The sequence below is a fragment of the Polypterus senegalus genome, chromosome 12, assembly GCF_016835505.1.
Source record: "Polypterus senegalus isolate Bchr_013 chromosome 12, ASM1683550v1, whole genome shotgun sequence".
NCBI lineage: Eukaryota > Metazoa > Chordata > Cladistia > Polypteriformes > Polypteridae > Polypterus > Polypterus senegalus.
The window spans coordinates 49,100,301-49,124,187 of NC_053165.1; the positions used below are offsets into that span (position 1 = coordinate 49,100,301).

Here is a 23,887-nt window from a genome sequence, read left to right on the forward strand (position 1 = left end):
CAATGGCCTTGGTCAACAAATCATTAATTTGTTTTGTTGCTAAGTGACTTTAACAGACGTGATGGTGCTGTACGTTGTGGCTGGCTTGTTGGTAAGGATAACTGGGTGAACCCTCAGTGTTTCATATGGGCTGTGCTATTCATTGTAACAGCATCCATCCATCCATCCATCCATTATCCAACCCTCTATATCCAAATTACAGGGTCACGAGGGTCTGCTGGAGCCAATCCCAGCCAACACAGGGTGCCAGCCAGCCCTCTACCAGCCAATGAGGTTCAGTGGCACCGTGGTTGCATATGTATGAGGCTGATTAGCATGCTCCATATATGGATGTTTCAGGGCAGTGTTCAAGGTGCACTAACATATGCACGTTTACAACGTGATTGTGATCTATAAACGGTACATTGCATAGAAATGTGTGTAGGCCAGGTTTTATATATCTGATTTTTCATGATTATTTTCATGCTTAAACCCATGCAATGTTTTATAAACGAGGCCACAGGCCAACAGTTTAAACCGAGTCCTTGGAACTGTGAAGCAGCAGTACTAACTGCTATGCTACCATTCTACCCCCAACCCCCAGTTATGGCTTTATATATGTACAAAATTATATGTGACTAAAAAATAAGCCAGGAACATTTGTTAAGTCTTGAGAAATAATTGATTTATCTACTGTTTAGTTGCATGTTTTTTAAAAAAAAAATCCCTTGGTGATATAGCAAATACAAAACTTTTCCAGTCTGGAATGAATCCTAAAATCCATTAGCGGCATATAAATTACAAGTTTTCAGTGGCTTTTACTCTTTAATATTTTTTGGCTATGTTTGCATTAGGCCCCAGAGACTTTAGATATATTTTTAGAGTTACTAGTTTGAGATTTCCAAATTAATTTTGTCAATTTGTTCACTGTACTCATACATTTTGCAACACTGATATCCTAACTGAACATTTAACTTCATGTTTATGAATTGAATGCAACATTTAACTTGAAACTGTTCCTAAAAACGCATCTCACTGTCCCGTTCCTCTCATTCATTCATCCATCCATCTGTTAACAAATCCAGTTCAGGGTTAGGGGAGGTGAAGTCCTATTGCAGCAGGGACCCGTCCTGAAGTCGTCAATTAAATTAAGATTTGTGTGCATTTAAATGTGGGAGGAAACCCACTCAGAAACAAAGGGAGCAACCCACAAACACCGCAAATAGAGAGGGTGGGCTCAGAGGCAGCAGAAGTAGCCACTGCACCACCATTCTGCCCCTTCATTTGCTTAATCTTCTTGACACATTAGTGTTTCAATACGTGTAAGGTCAATTGGAGACTTTAACCTAGCATTATGTGTGTGAGTAAGTTTATTCTGTGTTGGTCTGAAGCCACCCCATCTAAAAATGGTTACTGTCATGCTCAAGGCAGCCAGGATAGACAATGGCCCCTTATAACCCTGGACTGGATTAAGCAAGCTTGAAAATGGCCTTCAGTATTTCCTGATAACCTTAAAACTTCATATTAGGTGTCATGCATGTGTGTCCGAGGATCTCTTTGCTGGCTCATTCGAGGTAGCTGGTAACCTGCCAGGGTGAGAGGGGGCGCTGTCACTAACTGTGTCATCTCCTTTTCTCCCCACAGTAAAATTAGCCCCTCCCCTTCCAGTCCTCCAGTTATAAAAAGCCCGGCTGCCCCCCACTGAGCTGTCTTTTGGGACCAATTCCTGACAAGTCAGAGCTCTACGGGAGACCTCTTATTTGTTGTGATGGCTAAACCTGGGCCCTTATTTAATTTTTTTTATGTTTTGCCCTACGGGGTTATGTTAGTTGTTGCCAGAATGCACTTGTTTAAGTTTGAAGAAGAAAAGCAGGGAATTAAACGGGATGGCCTGGCTGGTGTCCCAAATACTCTTCGTTTGTCCTAATTCTGTTTTCATATCAACTCGGTGAAATTTTTACAAAGAATCCCTTCAGTTGAAAGATGTGTGTGGGGGTTCTTGCATGTTCTAACTATTTCAAATCCCCCAAAAAACATTTTAATGCAATTCAAATCAGAGTTTTGACTGGGTCAGCCCATAACTCCTGTCATTCATGTGTGTAGGAGGATTTCCATAATGGGCTTTGTCGAGGTATGTAATAACCTGCTGGGATGATAGAGGGGTGCTATCACTAACATTGTCTTCTCCTCTCCCCACAGCACCAAGAAACCACCCAATGAGGGCAACTGATTTGTCCCCATCCATAAGAGCCCCGGCTTACCAAAAGGAGGTGTGATTTTGGCAGGAGCGACTGGCTAGATGAATTCCAAAGTAAATTAGCCCTTAACCCACAGCTTTATTTTACTGTGTTTTACAGCCCAGAGTCAAGGGAAACAACGCCCAAGCAGTGTATCTTTTGTTTATTTTTCAGTTGTTTATTAGACGGGATAACTGGTTGGCGACCTAAATATTCCTCTGGCGGCCAGTCAACCCTGCACCTGTCCTCACTCACCATTTCTTCTTTTTGAGCCATTCCTTTGAGGATTTGCTAGTGTGCTTTGGATCATCATGGTCCATCTACAGTTCAACATCAACTTTCAGACAGATGGTCTCATATTCTCTTCAAGCAGACTTTGCTATAATTCTAAATTCATAATTAACTCGATGACTGCAGGTTCTCCTGGCCCTGAAGCAGCAAAGCAAGTCCAAACCGTAACATTTCCATCGCCATGCTTCACAGTTGGTATGAGGTTCTTCTCCTGAAATGTTGTATTTGGTTTGCACCAAATTTGTCTACTGTTAAAGTGACCAAACAACTCTTTCTTTAATTCATTTGTCCAGAACACAGAGATGGACTCCTATACTAAAAAAAAAATTCAGAAAATGAAAGTTTCAATAAATACATGTGACATTATGCTTGCAAGAACATTCAGTAATTGTGCATTTTGTTGAATACTAACCACTGCATAATGCTGCTCTGAAATGCTACAATGAACGTTCAAATCTTGAGTAACTAATTTAAAAAGGTGAATGTGAAGCTTGGTCTCAGCAGATACGAGTTGAAAATAGTGATGCCAGCAAAATGATATGAAATATTTTTGCCACCCATGTATGGGTATGACTGTCTCTAAAATAAGGTACTGCAAGCTCCAAAATAAGTATTGGGGTGTCAAGCCAATTGTCCCCATTTAATTTCAGTCCCAGAATGAAGCAAATAGGGCCGCTATGCACACCTCTGTTACAAGCACTTGCAAAACAATATAATTCAATCCGCTGTGGCAAAATTCTTTAAGGAACTCTGTCCTCCTGCTCAGTCAAGTCAAAACTGACTGTCTCTCTCTGGCAGCGGTGGGCTTTAAAGCCAGAAGACCAGAAGGGGAGGAATCAGTTGCTCTCTCCGGGGGTCTTCTCACTTCACACTGCAGAGGGAAAAGAAAAGGAGAAGGTTAGCGTGAGCGCCCTCTCTCAGCCCAAGGTGGTATTATTATCTGTTGTAGACAAGCCTGGAGGGTAATCCACAGATGCACATGCGTGACAATGACTCCATACATTTATTTAAATTGGGCTAATATGTGAAATATAAAGTTTATCATTTTTTTGATTAAATATATCTAGCAAGGCTTTGCTGAGTACTAAGTACTGAATTTAGCCCATGTCAAGGCCTGGACAGGACGCCCCACAAGTGAAGGATGTACTCACCCCCATATCCGCAGGGGGCAAATTCGAGTCACCAATTAACATAACCTGTGTGTCTTTTATGATAAAGTGAGACAAAAACTAACACCACATGAACAGCAACCAGATGTGGCGTTCAAAACCAGGTATTACTGTGAAGCAGCAGCACTAACTACAGCACTAGTGTACCATAGGCATATAATTTTACATATGCATATAATGCATATAATGTACATACATAAAACATAACATTTTTGCCAACATAAAAAGGCAATTTACAGCAATGTCCATTTCATCCATCCATCCATCCATCCTCTTCCACTTATCCGGGGTTGGGTCGCGGGGGCAGCAGCTTAAGCAGAGAGGCCCAGACTTCCCTCTCCCCGGACCACTTCTTCTAGCTCTTCTGGGGGAATCCCGAGGCGTTCCCAGGCCAGCCAAGAGACATAGTCCCTCCAGCGTGTCCTGGGTCTTCCCCGGGGCCTCCTCCCGGTTGGACGAGCCCGGGACACCTCACCAGGGAGGTGTCCAGGTGGCATCCTGATCAGATGCCCGAGCCACCTCATCTGACTCCCTCTCGATGCGGAGGAGTAGCGGCTCTACTCTGAGCTCCTCCTGGATGACTGAGCTTCTCACCCTATCTTTAAGGGAAAGCCCAGACACCCTGCGGAGGAAACTCATTTCAGCCGATTGGATTCGCGATCTCGTTCTTTCGGTCACTACCCATAGCTCATGACCATAGGTGAGGGTAGGAACGTAGATCGACTGGTAAATTGAGAGCTTTGCCTTATGGCTCAGCTCTTTTTTCACCACGACAGACCGATGCAGAGCCCGCATGACTGCGGATGCCGCACCGATCCGCCTGTCAATCTCACGGTCCATTCTTCCCTCACTCATGAACAAGACCCCGAGATACTTGAACTCCTCCACTTGGGGCAGGATCTCACCCCCAACCCTGAGAGGACACTCCACCCTTTTCTGGCTGAGGACCATGGTCTCGGATTTGGAGGTGCTGATTCTCATCCCAGCCGCTTCACACTCAGCTGAGAACCGTTCCAGAGAGAGCTGAAGATCACGGCCTGATGAAGCAAACAGGACAACATCATCTGCAAAAAGCAGTGACCCATTTCTCTTCACGTCATTGGAGTACTTCACTGCACTCGTGATTCAAAAAGGGCACCTAGCAAGATTGAAGCTGTTTTTGTTAACCTTGAGCAGTGACATCTTATTAGGGCACAAGTCATCAAAGATGTGACAGTAAACTTTGTGTCTCAATGGCCTGGGTCAACAATCATTCATTTTTTTTGTGGCTAAGTGACTTTAACAGACGTGATGGTGCTGTACGTGGTGGCTGGCTTGTTGGTAAGGATAACTGGCTGAACCCTCAGTGTTTCATATGGCCTGTGCTATTCATTGTAACAACAATCATGTCATTATGTATCGCGTAAATAGGGGCTCAGACAATGGCCTTTCCTGGACCCCCAGAGCGCAGAGGAGAACCGCTATAATGTTGAGTATGATCTTGTGCTGTTAGTTGCAAAGCGCAATCAGATATACTTGGATGCAGGTGGTAGGGTCTCGACACATATCACTCCCATATCTGCAAGGGGCAAATTCGAGTCACCAATTAACATAACCTGTGTGTCTTTGGTGACAAAGTGAGACAAAAACTAACACCACATGAATAGCAACCAGATGTGACATTCAAAATCAGGTATTACTGTGAAGCAGCAGCACTAACTACAGCACTAGTGTACCACCGTTAATTATTATTACTTTGATTGGTAATACAGCGCCCATTAAAAGCACTCATCCACTTAGAAACTTTCATATTTTATTTCTATACAATATTGAATCACAATAGATTTGATTTGGTTCTAGTGACACTGCTCAACAGAAGAAACAACTCTTTAATGTCAAATGTGAAAACAGATGTCTGCAAAGTGGTCGAAATTAATTAAAAAGTATAAAACACAAAATAACTCCAAGTCAGTATTTAATAGATGCACTTTTGGCAGCCATGAGTCCATGCTCACAAGTCTCTATCAGCTTTGCATATCCACACACTGTTTTTTTCCCCATTCATCTTTATAAAACTGCTCAGGCTCTGTCAGACTGCATGGAGATTGTGAGTAAACAGCCTTTTATTAAGTCCAGCCACAAATTGTCAGTTTGAGATCTGGACTCTGACTCGGCCACTCCAGGACATTAGCATTGTTGGCTTTAAGCCACTCCTGTGCAGGTTTGTCTTTATGTTTTGGGTCGTGGTTTTCCTAGAAAACAAATGTTCTCCCAAGAGGCAGATTTCTAGCAGACTGCATCAGTTCTCCTCCAGTATTTCCCAGTATCTTCTTCCATCAAAAGCCTTCCAGAGCCTGCTGCAGAGAATCATCCTCGTAACATGATGCTGCCACCACCAAGTTCCACAGTGGGAATTGTTCATTTTTGATACTGTGTAGTGCTTGGCATATCTGCAAACACAGCCTTTAGTATGATAGCTAAAAAAACTCAGTTTTGGTCTCATCACATTATAGAATTCTTCCCGCTGACTTTAGAGTCTCACTTGTGCCTTCATGCAAACTCTAGAGGAGATGCCATGTGTTTGTTTTAGCAGAGACTTTGTCTTTGTCCCTCTCCCATAAAGTTGTGACTAGAGAAGCACCTGGACAACAGCTGTTGTCAGCAGAGTCTTACCAGTCTCATAGGTCTCTTGGTGGCCTCTCTAACTAGTCTCTTCTTGTAAAATCACTAAGTTTTTGTGGATGCCCTTCTCTAGTCCAGTTTTCAGCTGTGCCAGCCTCTTTCCTTTTCTTAATTATTGATTTAATTGGACTCAATGGGATGTTCAGTAACTTGGACATTTTCTTGTCTCCATCCCCTGACTTGAACGTTTCAGTCGCTTTTTCATAGAGTTACTTGAAATGTTCTTTTGTCTTCATTGTGTAGGTTAAGCCACCAAACTGACTCACCATGAGTTGGACCTTCCAGATACAGGAGCATTTATACTACAGTACAGTCAATGGAAACCCCAGGCAGGTGGTCTCCACTGAACTAGTTCTGTGATGTCTAAAACCGATCAGCTGCACCAGTGATGATTTTGGGTGACATATTATAAGGTGGGGAATACTTGTGTGGTTAATTATTTCTCGTTTTATATTTGTAATTAATTTAGAGCACTTTGCAAAGATCTCTTTTCACTTTGAAATTAAAGAGTCTTTTCCTACTGATCAATGTCAAAAAAAAGCTAAATTAAATTCACTGTGATTTAATATTGAACACTTTTTATAGGTACTATATTATTTTGATGTATAGACAATGACACAGCTCCAGATATTTTTGTTTTTGTCCTGGAGTGCTTTACAGTTCATTCTGTTAGTTACTTTACAATTGAATTATGGCAGGGTGTTAAGACTGCAAAACCTGGCATAGCAGTGTAGAATCTAACTGTTCTCATTTTTTCTTCTCCCTTCTGAATGTTCCTTTGCAAAAAAAGCGCTTATTTTCTTAAACAAATGAAAATGTCTCAATCCTGTTGTGGTGTACAGATTTATTACTCTAAACTGGTCTCTTTGGAAAAAGAGAATTAGCATCCAAACACTGACATTTGGCAGGCAGTGAAGGGAAGCCTGGACGTCTTACATTTGGATCTCTTTTTGTCACTTGGGGCTTGGTTGACTAACATCTATTTTTGCTGTATTTTGCAATGTTTTGTATATAGCAATTATCACCCAGTATGTTTATGTAAACGTTGCATGTGGCAATTCAGCAATTCTGTCATTCACTGTCCATGTGCAGAGCTTATGAAGCTATGAAGGCGCATACAGTTCAGAGCATTAGTTAAGGCAACGTACCTCTGTAACATCTATTAAAAAAAGATTTAAAGTTACCAGAAAGTGGAAAATGAGATGCATGCATCTCTACATTACAATGGCATATATTCAGCCACATATCTCATGTTTGTTATATTTAAATAACACAAAATACAGACAGTGAAATAGCAAAAGCTCTAAACTTACATTATTCTGAGGTCTTCACATGTGAGGAAGTGGATAACTTGTGGATAACAGGGACTACTAAGGAGGTACTGAGTGATATGGAAATTGTAGAAGGAATCCTGCTTAGATTAAATAGACTGAAAGCAAACAAGTCACAAGGACCAGATAATATTTACCCTCAAGTTCTTAAGGAGGCTAGCAAGTACATATACTGTCGCAGATAACGCTCTTGTCCACCTCTTGAACCCTCAGGTACCAGTCCAGACACCGGATAAAAGTCCAAGACTTCTTTATTAAATAACAATAACGTGCACAAAGCACCCTCCACTCCTCACTAGTCATAAACTAAATCAACACAACAATAATACTCTCTCCTCCTCGCCCAGACACTTCGCCCCTCTACCTCCCAGCTCAGCTCAGTCTCAGGGCTTTCCCACAATCCAAGGTGTTCCTGCCCAATCAGTCCACAGTTCCTTATTCCTTCAGGGTCAGGGTAAACAGTCCTTTTCTTCAACCCGGGAGCACGTTGTTCCTTCCTGTCACGTGACTGTGATGTACTCCCGGGTTATAGGGCACAAAAGAGCCCACGAGCCCCCCTACAGCGACTCCCGGTGGCCCCCAAGGTATCCAGCAGGGCTGTGTATAAACACTACATAGTCCATGAGGCCCTGCTGGAACTCGTGGCACGATCATGCTGTCGGGAGAGCTCCTCCTGGCGGCCTGGGGGTGAGGGCCGGAGTAAGAAGCCGGCAGTCCTCCACAATACAAACTCTTGATATACATTTTTAGGCAGTCTCTGCACACTGGGAAAATTCTGAAGGACAATGGAAAATGGCAAATATTATCCCATTATATAAAAAGGGTTTACCGGACAGGCCAGTAAACTTTACATGCATCACAGGTAAATTAATGGAAGGAATTATTAAGGATAAGATTGAGCAGCACATGGCAAAACAGTAGTTTCAGTGAACAGTCAGCATGAGTTTAGAAGAGGGAGGTCATGTCTTACTAACATGCTGGAATTCCATGAGGAAGCAAGAAAAGGAGACAATCAAAGTGGAGCACATCCATCCATTATCCAACCCGCTATATCCTAACTACAGGGTCATGGGGGTCTGCTGGAGCCAATCGCAGCCAACACAGGGTGCAAGGCAGGAAACAAACACACACATACACCTACACACCAAGCACACACTAGGGATAATTTAGGATCGGCAATGCACCTAACCTGCATGTCTTCGGACTGTGGGAGGAAACCCATACAGACAAGGGGAGAACGTGCAAACTCCATGCAGGGAGGACCCGAGAAGCGAACCCAGGTGTGGAGCACATGATATTATTTATCTTGACTTTTAGAAAGCAACTTTTTTGAGATGTGTTGCTGTCATCAAATGTAAAATGACCTTATTCTTTTCTTCATTTTCTCAGTTCAGACATTTGATATGCTTTTTATGTTCTATTGTGAATACAATATGGGTTTATGAGATTTGCAAATCATTGCATTCTGTTTTTATTTCCATTTTACACAGCGTCCCAATTTTTTGGAATTGGGGTTGTACTTGGTTATCTGCCCAGTTTCTTCACAAATAGTGACACTCTTTCTGCACAAGAGCCACACGCTAACTAAACCAACAGCTTGTAGGTACTTGAAGAACTCTCTTTCAGTCAGAAGTGCCAGAATACCAATAAGGCTAGAGCCCTAATATCACAAGATGCCAAGCCACACACCCTCTTGTTGACTCGATTTATTAATAAATGCTCATAAAGTAAGATCCGGTGTGGATCTGATCACAGCTAGAGAATGAATTTGTATAGATGGTTCTAAAGTAGCATTTCAAGAGGGGAATATGAAAAATGTAGGAAAAGACAAGGTAGGTCTTCTGCTTCTCCACTGGACAGTGCAGTTTGGTCTATTGCAAAATTTGAACTGTGGGTTTTCTAGTGTATGAGACTAACCTTGTACTATCAGCTGAGCTTTGAGACAGCTGGTGTGAGAGGGCACACAATCAGCTGGAGAACAGGTGTGTGGAATCTGTGCACATACTGTGGGAGCGAGAGAGGCACACTGGAGAGTCCTTGACATGGGAAAAGCTGAATACATTCCCATAGTCCGAGAAGAATCTCAAAGTGGATTTTGTAAATCCATAATCTCAGGTGGTGTTTATTTGTCAAGTGTGTGCTTCCTTTGTCTTTATCTTAATAGAGATGTTAATGAAAGTTACAGAAATGCTGCAGATCTATCTCAAGTGCCTTTAAAAAGTATTCAACCCCCCCTTCATTGTTTTCACATTTCTCTATGGTACAGCCTTATCCTAAAACTATTTAAAGTTTCATTTTTCCCCTCATCAAAAAGCACTCAGTACTCCAGAATGACAAAGCAAAAACAGGAAGTTTTTCAAATGTATCAAGTGTAACTGAAATATCACATTGACACAAGTATTCACACCCATTTGTTAACACATTTGAAATCTGGCTCAGGTGCATCTCATTCTACTGATCATCACTGAGATGTTGTTTGGAGACCACCTGTGGTCAATTGAATTGAACATCCCTGTCTATAGAAGATCCCATAGAGGACAATGTGTTTCAGAACAAAAACCATGCCATGAGGTCGAAGGAATTTCCTGTCAAGGCACAGATCTGGGGAAGGCTAAAAATAATTCTGCAGCTCTGAAGGTTCCCAAGAGCAAAGTGGCCTCCATAATTCTTTAAAGAAATTAGTTTAAAACAAGCAAAAGACTTCCTTGAACTGGCTGCTTAGTCCAACTGAATAATTGGGGGGGGGAAAGGGTCTTGGTTAAAGTGGTGACCAAGAATACAATGATCATTTTTGGCTGAGCTTTAAAGAATCTGTGGGGAGTTGGGAGAAACGTCTAGAAGGGTAACCACCACTGCAACACTCCACTAATCTGGGCTTTATGGTAGAGTGGCCAGGAGGCACATGAGAGCCTGTTTGGAATTTGCAAAAGGTGCCTAAAGGACCCTCAGAATATCAGAAACAAGATTCTCTGGTGTGATGAAACAAAGTTTGAACTGTTTGGCCTCAGTTCTTAACATCACATCATGAGGAAACCATACATAGCTCATCACCTGCACAATACTATTTCCAAAGGTGAACCATGATGGTGGCAGCCTGATGCTGCTGGGTGGAAGTGCTTCTCAATGGCAGAGAGAGACCGGTCAGAATTGAGGGAAGGATGAATGCAGCCAAATACAAAATGGCCCTTCAACAAAACTTGCTTCAGCAGTAGGGAATGGGAGACTAGTCAGGGCTGAGAGATAGCTAAATGGAGCAAAGTACAGAAATATCCTTAATTAAAACCTGCTCCAGAGCACTCTGGACCTCACACTGGAATGAAGGTTTATCTTCCAACAGAAGAAAGACTCTAAGCAAAAAGTAACGACAAAAGAGAAGCAGTTTAGGTAACGTCCTTGAGTGGCTTAGCCAGAGTCCAGACTTGAACCCAATCGAACAACTCTGGAGAGACCTGAAAACAGCAGTCCACTGATACAGAGCCTTTTATTATCTATTGCAGAAGATCAGCCCAGCTACAGACAGACACACAGACCCACAATGTCCAGAACACTCACGTTTATTTATATAAATGTCCTGCACACAACACAGTGCTCCAATACACCCAGACTCAGTCCTTTCTTCTGCCACCTCCACTCCTCACTCGCAGGATCCGTCTACTCCCACCCAACTCCGGCTCCCCTGCTGGACTGAGGTGGCCTCTTTTATACTGCACACCTGGAAGTGCTCTTGGTGCGCCTTGATCAAGTTCCGACAGCACTTCTGGGTGTGGCGGAAGTGCTGTAGACCACGGCTCTGGAACTGTCCAGGCGCCCTCGGTGGTGGTCGAGGGCCCGCACAGGGTGGAGCTTCTAAGCTCCAGTCACGTGTTCTTGATGTTAACCGGGGGGCTTCCTTCTCATGTCCCGGGGGAGGTACTGCTGGTGATATGTCCACTCCCCAGGTCCTCTCCTGAAAAGGGCATCCTGGCTGGGCAAAGTTCCCTGCCATCTATCTATCTATCTATCTATCTATCTATCTATCTATTGTCACACATGTGCGAGTAGGAGTCAACTAAAGGGCCTGAATAACGGCAACTCCACATCTGACTAGGGGGCGGAGGGGTGCGCTAACTGTCTTGCTCAATCCCTTGCAGACCATTCTCGGGAGATCCTGCAGGGTTCCGGCACCTGTGATAACATCACTTCTGGTGCCTCTGATGACGTCACTTCTGGTCCAGCCTATGATGACATCACTTCCTACACTGGCCTTTAAGCGGCCATCTTGTCTCTGTACCGGCATTTCAGTTGTGGACTCTGATCTGTAATGATCTGTATATCTATTCTCAATTCCATTTTTGCAGCCAGGACATATTAAACGGTTGGCTGCCCCAAACCTTCTTTATGTCTCATTGTTGTTTTTGTGACACTATCTATCTATCACTTTTAAGGACAGCTGCAGCCCACAGGAAAATTGTACTGCTCAAAGGTTGAACTTTGATGCCTCATGAGACTTAAAAAAGATTCTCATCTCTCATCATGATTTAACTTTGTCAGAGATGTTTCTTCTAAAATTCCTTAGGAGAAATAGCTTTAGACGAAAGGAGACACGAGATACAACTGAGGTAAATGAATCTACTTGTTTTAGTCTCTTTTGATACTTCTCATTTTTTACTTATTAATGGAGTGATGCCTTTATTCAAGGTGACTTAAAACATCTGAGATGCAATTGCTTGCATTTCGTTTGTGTTTCCAAATGGAGCACCAGCAGCTGAAGTGACTTGCTCATGATCTCACAGTGGTGTCAGCAGTGGGATTTAAGCCCACACAACCTTAGGGCTTGAAGCCCAGAATCTTAACCACTATGCCATACTGCCTGCCTTTATTCTAAAAGGAGTCTCGTCTATTTTGAGCATAGCCAATATAAATTAGAGCAACAAATAGTAGTATACAGGAGCAAGGAGTAAAAGTCCTGTCATCAGAGTAATGTGTTTTATTACCACAAACAAGTGTCCATACATTTCACATTATAGTACTGAGCACACAATACTTTCAAATTGAAAATAAAAAAATGTCACAAAACTACTTGGAAAATCTGAGTGCTGTTTGACTTTGTTGAAACACTTGAGAGAATAAGGATGTATTTTTTCTCAGAAGTAAAATCTGGGGAGAATGAGACAAAAGAACATGTCTCCATTTATTTCTTTCTGATCTCATTGTTGTGTAGGAGAAAAAACAAAGATATTAAGGAGATCTCTTTTTTGATTTTTCATTCCTATGGTAAGAGGCTATTTGGATTTTATGTACAGTACTGTCAAACATACTATGTATTTATATCTGTCTACCTCAGCTTGTTATAAATGGAATTAGGAATCCATTTGATATAGTATATAGAACCTGCCATATTTATCTCTCTCCCCATCTGTCAGTCAGAGCTTGCTACGGACTGCTCTGTCTATTTACTGTAAATGTTTCTATCCTCCTTTCAATGCATAAACTCAGTCACAGTCAGGGCAGTATAAAAAAGTGAAATGCCTTAGATTTTTGTTCCAAAAATATGTGAAACCAGATTTCAGCCATAAAGCATAAATTATAGGGTTTATCTTGTGGTTTGATGGAAGTAATATAAAACTGAAAACTTTCACTGAGGAATGGGTACAAAGACTCAAGAGAAGCATTTCTGAGCTGATTGTGGCTTGCGCCATTGTATGGTGCTTATTTTTCTACAGCTGTACAAAACCATGACTCTTGCTCTTTTTCTTACTCTATTCCAACTCTGTTAGTTGAAGTTTTAGTTCATTAAGATTTTGGCTGCCAGTGCAGGAGCTATGGAGAAAGCTGTGGTGCTTTTGTTATCATAAAACCACAGAAGCTGTTTAAAATTGAATGATTTACATGTGTTGGCCACTTTCTAGAATTTGGAAATGCATTGGTTAATGTGCTTTATGTATCTGGCTAATATCTGCATGAGACCCAATGGGAAATTGCAGTTTTCCTAAATTTGTGAATATAAATTAATAACTGAAACAGAAAAAAATAAGTTCATGGAAACAGAAAAGATCCCATGAAAAGATATTCTGTCCTAAGGCTATGATTGTACCTTGCATTATAAGTGATTTTGAGACTGTGTGCTGGGAATAGGCTTTCGAGGGTTCAAGTTACAAAAGGCTTTTGTGCAAGATCCTTACTCGAGTGATTTAAAGGGAGAAGAAGAAAAAGAAAGAAAAAGAGATTGTTCTGGCATTCACCACCTCAGGAAAAAAATAAAAGCAGCAAAGATTTGAAAGAAAATAGAGAAAGTACAGACAAAAAAGCCTGGGATTCGAGTCTGCTTAACAGACCATAGTTGCAAAATGTTCAGATCTTGCTGTTTAGATGTGCAATCCGTCTAAAGGATTCTGGCTGGAGCTCAAGACCTGAGCTGACCCGAGACACATGAGAGCGATCCACAGACATGTTGAACAATACGGCAAGCGTATTCAGGGACAAGGTGCCAAGGCAGATGCTCAATGATTTATCAGAAGATAAAAACATATTAACAGAACCAATTAGAGAATTGCAAAAACTGGTGTCTTTTTTTTTTGTTCTCTCTGTTCATTTGGAAGTTCATGTGGCAAGTATATATTTTGGGAGTGCAAAGGTTAGTTAAGAATGTAATGATAAATGTTACTGCTGTGTCAAATTAAAGTCATTTGCTCAGCATTATAAAATTAAATGAAACCACGTCATCAAAAGAAACATATGCAATATTATGTTTTTCATATTTTTTCGCCCCATGTCAGAGAGGGTTTATCTACTGGAACTCTAGTTTTTCTTCCAGATATGAAAGAAATGCTAGGAAAAGTGGAAAGGTGACTGGAATTTGGCTCATTGCAGCTGAGAGTAGGTGCATGTACAGTACAAATACGCCTTATAATGGCCTGACTCCCTCACCTGATGCTTCTGGCCATGACCTGGACAGACTGATTCATTTTGATCATTTTATAAATGTATGCTGTAGTTCAGTGGAAGTGGGCTCAAAAAGTGAATGCATTTAATGGACAGCATGGTAAACATATAGTCAGGAATCACTTTATATATATTCAGACTATGACTTTATATTTACAGAAATTCAATTTTTTTGCCTATTTCACCACAAAATTATATATTATATAAATGAATATAAATAATAAATAATAATAATCTATAATAATCTATAATTATATTGTTATATTGTTTATATATAAAATGTATAAATATAACTATATATATAAAAATAATATAAATCTTCTTCTTTCGGCTGCTCCCATTAGGGGTCCCCACAGCGGATCATCTTCTTCCATATCTTCCTGTCCTCTGCATCTTGTTCTGTTACACCCATCACCTGCATGTCCTCTCTCACCACATCCACAAACCTTCTTTTAGACCTTCCTCTTTTATTCTTACCTGGCAGCTCTATCCTTAGCATCTTTCTCCCAATATACCCAGCATCTCTCCTCTGAACATGTCCAAACCAACGCAATCTCACCTCTCTGACTTTGTCTCCCAACCAACCAAACTGAGCTGACCCTCTATTGTCCTCATTTCTAATCCTATCCATCCTCGTCACACCCAATACTAATCTTAGCATCTTTAACTCTGCCACCTCCAGCTCTGTCTCCTGCTTTCTGGTCAGTGCCACCGTCTCCAACCCATATAACATAGCCGGTCTCACTACCGTTCTGTAGACTTTCCCTTTCACTCTTGCTGATATCTGTCTGTCACAAATCACTCCTGACACTCTTCTCCACCCATTCCACCCTGCTTGCACTCTCTTTTTAACCTCTCCTCCACAATCCACATTACTCTGTACTGTTGATCCTAAATATTTCAACTCATCCACCTTCACCAACTTTACTCCCTGCATCCTCACCATTCCACTGACCTCTCACTCATTTACACACATGTATTCTGTCTTGTTCCTACTGACCTTCATTCCTCTCCTCTCTAGAGCATATCTCCACCTCTCCAGGGTATCCTCAACATGCTCCCTACTATCACTACAAATCACAATTTCATCAGCAAACATCATAGTCCACGGGGACTCCTGTCTAATCTCATCTGTCAACCTGTCCATCACCATTGCAAATAAGGGCTCAGAGCCAATCCCTGATGTAATCCCACCTCCACCTTGAATGCATCCGTCACTCCTACCGCAGACCTCACCACAGTCACAGTTCCCTCGTACATATCCTGTACAACTCTTACGTACTTCTCTGCCACTCTTGACTTCCTCATACAATACCACAACTCCTCTCGAGGCACCCTGTTATATGCTTTCTCCTGGTCCACAAAGACACAATACAACTCCTTCTGGCCTTCTCTAAACTTCTCCATCAACACCCTCAGCAAACATCACATCTGTGGTGCTCTTTCTTGGCAAAAAACCATTCTGCTGCACAGTAATCATCACCTCACTTAACCTAGCTTCCACTACTCTTTCCCATAACTTCTTGCTGAGTCTCATCAATTTTATTCCCCTGTAGTTACTGCAGTCCTGCACATCCCCCTTATTTTTATATATCGGTACCAGTACACTTCTTCTCCACTCCTCAGGCATCCTCTCACTTTCCAAGATTCCATTAAACAATCTGGTTAAAAACCACTGCCATCTCTCTCTCCTAAACACCTCCATGCTTCCACAGGTATGTCATCTGGACCAACAGCCTTTCCATTTTTTATCCTCTTCATGGCTGTCCTTACTTCCTCCTTGATAATCCATTGCACTTTCTGATTCACTATCTCCACATCATCCAACCTCTTCTTTCTCTCGTTCTCTTCATTTATAAGCCTCTCAAAGTACTCTTTCCATCTCAACACACTCTCCTCGCTTGTGAGTACATTTCCATTTTTATCCTTTATCACCCTAACCTGCTGCACATCTTTCCCAGCTCGGTCCCTCTGTGTATCCAGTCGGTACAGGTTCTTTTCTCCCTCCTTAGTGTCCAACCTCTCATACAACTCATCATACACCTTTTCTTTAGCCTTCGCCACCTTTCTCTTCACCTTGTGCCTTATCTACTTTCTGCATCTCTCTGACTATTCCACTTCTTCTTTGCCATCCTCTTCCTCTGTATACTATTTTGTACTTCCCCATTCCACCACTAGGTTTCCTTTTTCTCTGTCCTCTGTCCAGATGTCACACCAAGCACCCTTCTTGCTGTCACCCTTACTACATCTGCTGAAGTTTCCCACCTGTCTGGTAATTCTTCACTACCACCCAGTGCCTGTCTCACCTTCTCCTTAAACTCAACCTTGCAGTCTTCCTTTTTCAAATTCCACCATTTGATCCTTTGCTCTGCCCTCACTCTCTTCCTCTTCTTGATCTCCAACATCATCCTACAGACAACCATCCTATGCTGCTTAACTGCACTTTCCCCTGTCACCACTTCACAGTCTTCAATCTCCTTCAGATTGACTCTTCTGCATAGGATGTAATCTACCTGTGTGCATCTTCCTCCACTCTTGCACGTCATCATATGTTCCTCCCTCTTCTTAAAATATGTATTCACCACAGCCTTGTTCATCCTTTTGGCAAAATCCACTATCCTCTGACCTTCTTCATTCCTCTCCTTGACACCATAACTACCCATCACCTCCTCATCTCCTCTGTTCCTTTCACCAACATGTCCATTGAAATCCACTCCAATCACCACTTTCTGTCCCTTGGGTACACTGTTCATCACTTCATCCAACTCACTCCAAAAATCTTCTTTCTTACCTATTGCACACCCAACTTGCGTTGCATATGCCTTAACAACATTCATCATCACACCTCCAATTTCCAGCTTCATAATTATTACTCTGCCTGACACTCTTTTGACCTCTGAAACACTCTTGACATACTGTTCCTTAAGAATAACCCCTACCCCATTTCTCCTCCTATCCACACCATGATAGAACAATTTGAATCCACCTCCGATCCACCTGGCCTTACTCCCCTTCCATTTAGTCTCTTGCACACACAATATATCACCCTTCCTTCTCTCCATCATATCTACTAACTCTCTCCCCTTACCAGTCATACTGTCAACATTCAAAGTTCCTACCCCCAGTTCTAGTCTCGTTACTTTCCTCCTCTCCTCCTGCCTCTGGTCACATCTCCCCCCTCTTCTTCTCCTTCTTCTTCTTTGGCCAACAGTAGCCCAATTTCCGGCAGCACCAAGTTGGCTAACAGTTCTAGTGGCAGTCATTGTTAACCCGGGGCTCGAGTGATCCGGTATGGAAATTTGTACAGTAATCCCTCGCTACTTCGTGGTTCACTTTTCGCGGATTCACGACTTCGCGGATTTTTAAATATAGTAGTACTACTGTATTCCCTAGTCTAATAACAACAAAACAAGTTTGGTGACTAAGTGCGTTGTAACACGGGCTGTGATTGGTACATGGGAGGGAGACGACAAATCACAGCTTCCCGCTTTCTAATCGGGCCCGTGATTGGTGCTTTGATGATGCCCAGATCCCACAGCATCTCCCCTTGTCTCTCTGTCACGGCCATTTCGCTTCAAGCTTTCTCGCCGAGCAGTTTACTTTACACTGTACTGTGTGTTTTTTTTGTGGTTTCTTTGTGTTGAACTTCGTTTCAATATTCACCCCATGCAATGCAATGGCTCCCAAACGTGCTCCTTCATCCAAGGCTGGTGCTGAGCCTAAACATAAACGAAGAAGGATGATGATCGCTGAGAAGGTGAAACTTCTGGATATGTTGAAGTAAGGGAGAACGTTTGCAGCTGTGGCGATCGGGTAAGACGCATGTCAAAGAAATCTCACAGTCCAAAAGTTCATTTTAAAAATATTTAGTGAAAGTTAAAAGCAAATAATCCACACAAGAATAAAAGGAAAAATAGTTACACACATAGAATAAAGGCAAAAAAAAGAAAAAATGTATCTTCTATAAACTTAGCTTTTCTTAAGAAGCTTTGGTTATTTCTATACTTAAAGGTTATTTATTTCTTCTTCTGTATGCTTTAAACATACGGTTCAAGTCTTAAATCTTTTATTTTACGTGTTACTTCACACTCAAAAGGCCCGTAGGCCGTTGGCACGTAGACATGCGCCCAGGCACGGTCACGTGCGCAAGCACGAACGTGAACACAAACAAGGACACGGTTAAAAAACAGTATGCCTCTGTACCTTACACAAGGCAAGACTAGACACTAACTGGAGAACATTATATAACATTGCTTTATATATTTCTTTTCATTTCAAATTTCAATTAGGCTCTTATTCAGCCATAGCACAGTATTCCCATAGTAAAATAAGCATCAATTTTCAAACTTTAAAAAGAATAAATCACACAACCACCCTCTTTGTTTTCTACAGGATCTTGGTGAGCAGAGGCTTATATTGGCAACTTGTGGGGAATGATGGGAATCAACCCTAGACAGAATGTTATAATATACCTGCCTATGGGCACATTCATACTCAACCATAAGCTGAGACAATTTATAATGTTGAACTAACCTAGAAATGCATGTCTTTGGTAGGAGAGGGAAACCTGAGCACCTGTAAAAAACAAATGTGAATATGGCGAGAATGTAAAATATCTAAATATCATACAAACGTCTGTTGAGTAGCAAGGAAGCAGTAATAAGCACTGCAGCACTGAGCTAATGATGTTGATGTAGTTCTTGTTATCAATCATTAACTTCTTCCAATGCCTTTCTCCTCATGGTGCCTCATGTACGTGTATAGCCCTCCATGTCCATTCATAACATTAGAGTGCTTTGGTATGTAGACTTCACCCTGCACTTTAGTGCTCCTTTCACTTAAAAGCTCCACACAAAAGTAACTTTCCAGGTCAGATTACAACATGTCAATCAATTATTTTATTACTGCTTTGTTTCTGATACAAGGCTGTGGTGAGCTAGGCTCTGTTTTGGTACCACTAAACAAAAGACAGCATTGGAGGGGACACTGAGTGGAAAATCAACACTTAAACAAAAATAAACTTATATTTCTATCAATCAATCTAAACCTAATGTCTTTAGGATGTGGAAGAAAATTAGAATAATCAGAAATAAACCTAATTGAACAGCCCACTCGAAGGAGCATTTATATTATCCATCCATTTTCCAACTCGCTGAATCTGAACATGGGGTCACGGGGGTCTGCTGTAGCCAATCCCAGCCAACACAGGGCCCAAGGCAGGAACCGATCCCGGGCAGGGTGCCAACCCACCACAGGACACACACTAGGCACACCAAGCACACACTAGGCACACCAAGCACACACTAGGGCCAATTTAGAATCGCCAATCCACCTAATCAGCATGTCTTTGGACTGTGAAACCGGAGCGCCCAAAGGAAACCCACGCAGACACGGGGAGAACCTGCAAACTCCACGCAGGGAGGACCCAGGAAGCGAACCCGGCTCTCCTAACTGCAAGGTAGCAGCGCTACTATTATATTATATTATATTATATTATCCATCCATCCATTTTCTAACCCGCTGAATCCGAATAGGGTCACGGGGTCTGCTGGAGCCAATCCCAGCCAACACAGGGCACAAGGCAGGAACCAATCCTGGGCAGGGTGCCAACCCACCGCAGGACACACACAAACACACCCACACACCAAGCACACACTAGGGCCAATCTAGAATCACCAATCCACCTAACCTGCATGTCTTTGGATTGTGGGAGGAAACCGGAGCGCCCGGAGGAAACCCACGCAGACACGGGAGAACATGCAAACTCCACGCAGGGAGGACCGGAAGCGAACCCGGTCTCCTAACTGCGAGGCAGCAGCGCTACCACTGCGCCACCGTGCGCCTATATTATATTATATTATATTATATTATATTATATTATATTATATTATATTATATTATATTATATTATATTATATTATATTATATTATATTATATTATATTATATTAAATTAAATTAGGACACAGTGAAGTACATATTAGAGAGTTAATGTCCCAGGATCATTTCTAGTGGAGAAGAGCAACGATGGTTTATTTAAAGGTTACAGTATAGTGTTACAGTAGCTGCAGCCTTGTAAACAGAGCTTATTAGAGAGCATGACGGAGAGAAGGAGGCACCAAAGTAAGGCAAAGTTCAACAAGAACCTAGCAAGGAAAGTTTAAGATGACCAAAGACGTCTGCTGTCAGGAGATCCACTTGTCTCACAATTTTATACAGGATTTACCTCAGCCAACTGCCAGTTTGTAGTATAAGTCGTAAAAGAAAGTTTACTTGATGATTCTCTATCTGACATGAAACCAGCTGAGGTGTAATTTGATCCCAGCAATTGGTCTGAGTCAGGACTCCACCAGTTGCTTGTTGAAGGTTTTGTGGCCTCCTGTTACTTCATGATGAAGAATTATCATAATAATATTTACATCATCAGAATTATCATGATAGGTTGAAGAAAGAATTATCATAATCCAGATGAGATACTATCTTTGGACATTCCAGACATGCATGTTAGATTAATTGGAGACTTTAATTGTCAATGTAAGAGTGAGTTTGCTGTACAATGTATTACAATCTTGTTTTGTCTTGCACCAATTGATGCCCAAATATTCACTAAATGCTATGCAAGGTAAATCATAAGACTATTTGTTTAAATAATTTTACAATCCAATTAAAGCACTAGTCACATAAATGACACACTTTAAGGCAGTTGCTGCTATTGCACTACATACACCCTTATATTTTATAAGTCAATGCCTTGGCAACTCTAAGCCATGCTCACCACCTCAAATCCAGAAAATAATAATGCAGTCTTCTGTTTCAACACTTTCACAACCTCTGACACCTTCATGTTTGGCATCTAAATGTTGCTGGAATGGAAAAAGACTCTAGAAAACAGAATTAAGTAGCCAAGTATTTAGAAAATGGAAAATCTACTGTACCTGCATACTCCACACGGCAGGCTATAGATTCATAAAGTCCTGCATGGAAAGATGAAAGGGTCTTGTGGAAAATTCCAGATGGTTATGTAACATTTTATGCTTTGTGGCAAGCCCTAATGAACAGACCTCACATCTGTTGCACACTGCTGCAGAGAAACATTATACTGGCTTCATTGTTTACCAGCAGTTAGTTACTTGCTTATTACAGTGAATAATCATAAAAATATTTGCATACTAGATAGATAGATAGATAGATAGATAGATAGATAGATAGATAGATAGATAGATAGATAGATAGATAGATAGAGTAAATGATATAGATGCATAACTTTCATTTAAATTGTTAGGGTGGTTAATTTAAGATAAGTGTGTGTGACTTTTTCACTTTATGCCTACTCCCATCATGCTAATTACCATATTTATGGGGATACTTTAAAAAGTGATAAAGTGACTTGGGTGAGAAAGGTCATAAGGTCACAAGCATGGTAAGATTCACACTATCTGAAAACGGTGATTTATTTATGTTATTGCATGGACCCCTGGGACACATCCAGCCTTGAGCCAGCATGCACACACTCACGCATAGAAACACTGATGATCGGCACAACGAATCATATAATATAAATAAAATCCAATGTCTGTCTGTCTGTATGTCTGTCCACTTTTCACGAGAGAACTACTTAAGGGATTTAGATCGGGTTTTTTTCTATAATTTGCTTCAACATTCTGGTTGATTTTGCGATCTCTCTCATCACACTAAGTATCATAGTTCATTTGCGGTACTGATTTATTTGGGCGAATCTGAGAGAAGCGCTGCAGGCCGAGGGGAGAAGGGGCGGGGCCCTCCTCATTCATGCACCAGCCTTGGGGCGTATCTTACATCCGCTTAGCCAGCGAACGAGAGAACTACTTAACGGATTTAGATTGGGCTTTTTTCTAGAATTTTCTTGAACATTCTGGTTGATTTTGCAACTTTTCCCATCGCGCTAAGAATCATGCTTTTCTTACGGGAGCGATTTATTCACACTAATCCGAGACAGAGGCTGCAGGCCTAGGGGAAGGGGAAGCGTGACGTCAGGATTAGGGAGCCAGGCTTGTTTCACTTCTATGCAGGCAAATCTGCGGGAGATGGCTAGTTGTTAAATAAAAAATAACTTGAGGATGGGATGATCACAGGGTGCACACAAAGTACATAATAAGCAAAAAATAAATAAATAAACCTACACCCACACTGGTCTGTTTGTGCTGACAGATTTCTTCTCATTGATTGATTTTATGTCCTGCAGTTTTGAATGAAGGCTAGAATTTACTTCTCTTTCAAGGTCTGGTTAGAATGAAAAGTAAAAGAAAGAATACAAGTTCCTGTACTGTAATGTAAGCCTACAGACAAGTGTGGTAACCACTAGACTCCAAAATCTCAAAACACAGGGAAAGCAGACAGCTTTATGGATGACAACTGTGTCTTTTGATAATATGGTACTGCACAGTCAAGACAAAACTCGTAAAAGTGAACAAGACTCTATGGCTGAACTGATTACAGCTGGTACATTTTGCTTTTTTTTTTTTTTTACATGTGGTTTTAATTCTATTTCCTTTCCTTAAATTTAAGATTAGCCTCTGTGGAGATCATTTCAGATCCTACTGGTTTAATTATATTCTGGGTACACTTTTGCTACTGCAAGCCTACAATCTGTTTAGAAAGCTGCTTGCTAGTAGCAAAAACCTGCCAAAGCCATATCACATAAAAGATGAACTACTTAGGATCTTCTGAAGTATTCAGCCAAACTGTATGTATTTTTGGACAATAAATGAGGATCACGATAAGCTGTTTTATAAAAGTATATGAAAACCAAGGAATCGATCAAAATGGTTGGAAAGAGTAATGTTTTAGCTCCTCAAGTATTGTTTGATGTAATGCTTTTCTTAGTGACCCACTGTCATGATGTGGCGTTTGTCTTGAAAGTTTTTTCAACTTATCCTTAATCTCAAAAAATAGTTGAGACACTATTTTAGGGGTGTTTCAGAGATCAAGCGATCTAAAGATTACATTTCTATTCCAATATGATGCATGTTTAACATTGTTAGAAGTAAATTGTGTTCGTCCATTTTGCTTTTCTTGCAGGTGCCGCTGTTATTAGCCTCCTTAGCATTAGTCCTGAGTGTCACTTGGGCAACTGTATAGACGCATCTCATGTAAGACCCGTGGATTACTTGGGCTGTAAAAGCACCAACAGCTTTAGTGCCGAGTGTTACTCAGACAATGGTATAGGCACGTCTTGCATAAGCATCAGACTCGAGTGTTACCTGGGCAATAGTGAAGATGTGTCTTCTCCTAGCCTCATAATGGCATCTCCTAAGAAACAC

At 41.5% G+C, this 23,887-nt stretch overlaps 1 long non-coding RNA gene across 1 annotated transcript in view; it reads right to left on the bottom strand.

Moving 5' to 3' along the window:
* Positions 1 to 2,257: 2,257 nt before the first annotated feature.
* LOC120541262 overlaps positions 2,258 to 23,887 on the bottom strand; it is a 108,997-nt gene continuing 87,367 nt past the window's right edge. The window contains exon 3 of the long non-coding RNA XR_005635974.1: positions 2,258 to 3,378. This is a non-coding gene — a long non-coding RNA (uncharacterized LOC120541262). The remainder of the gene's footprint in view (positions 3,379 to 23,887) is intronic.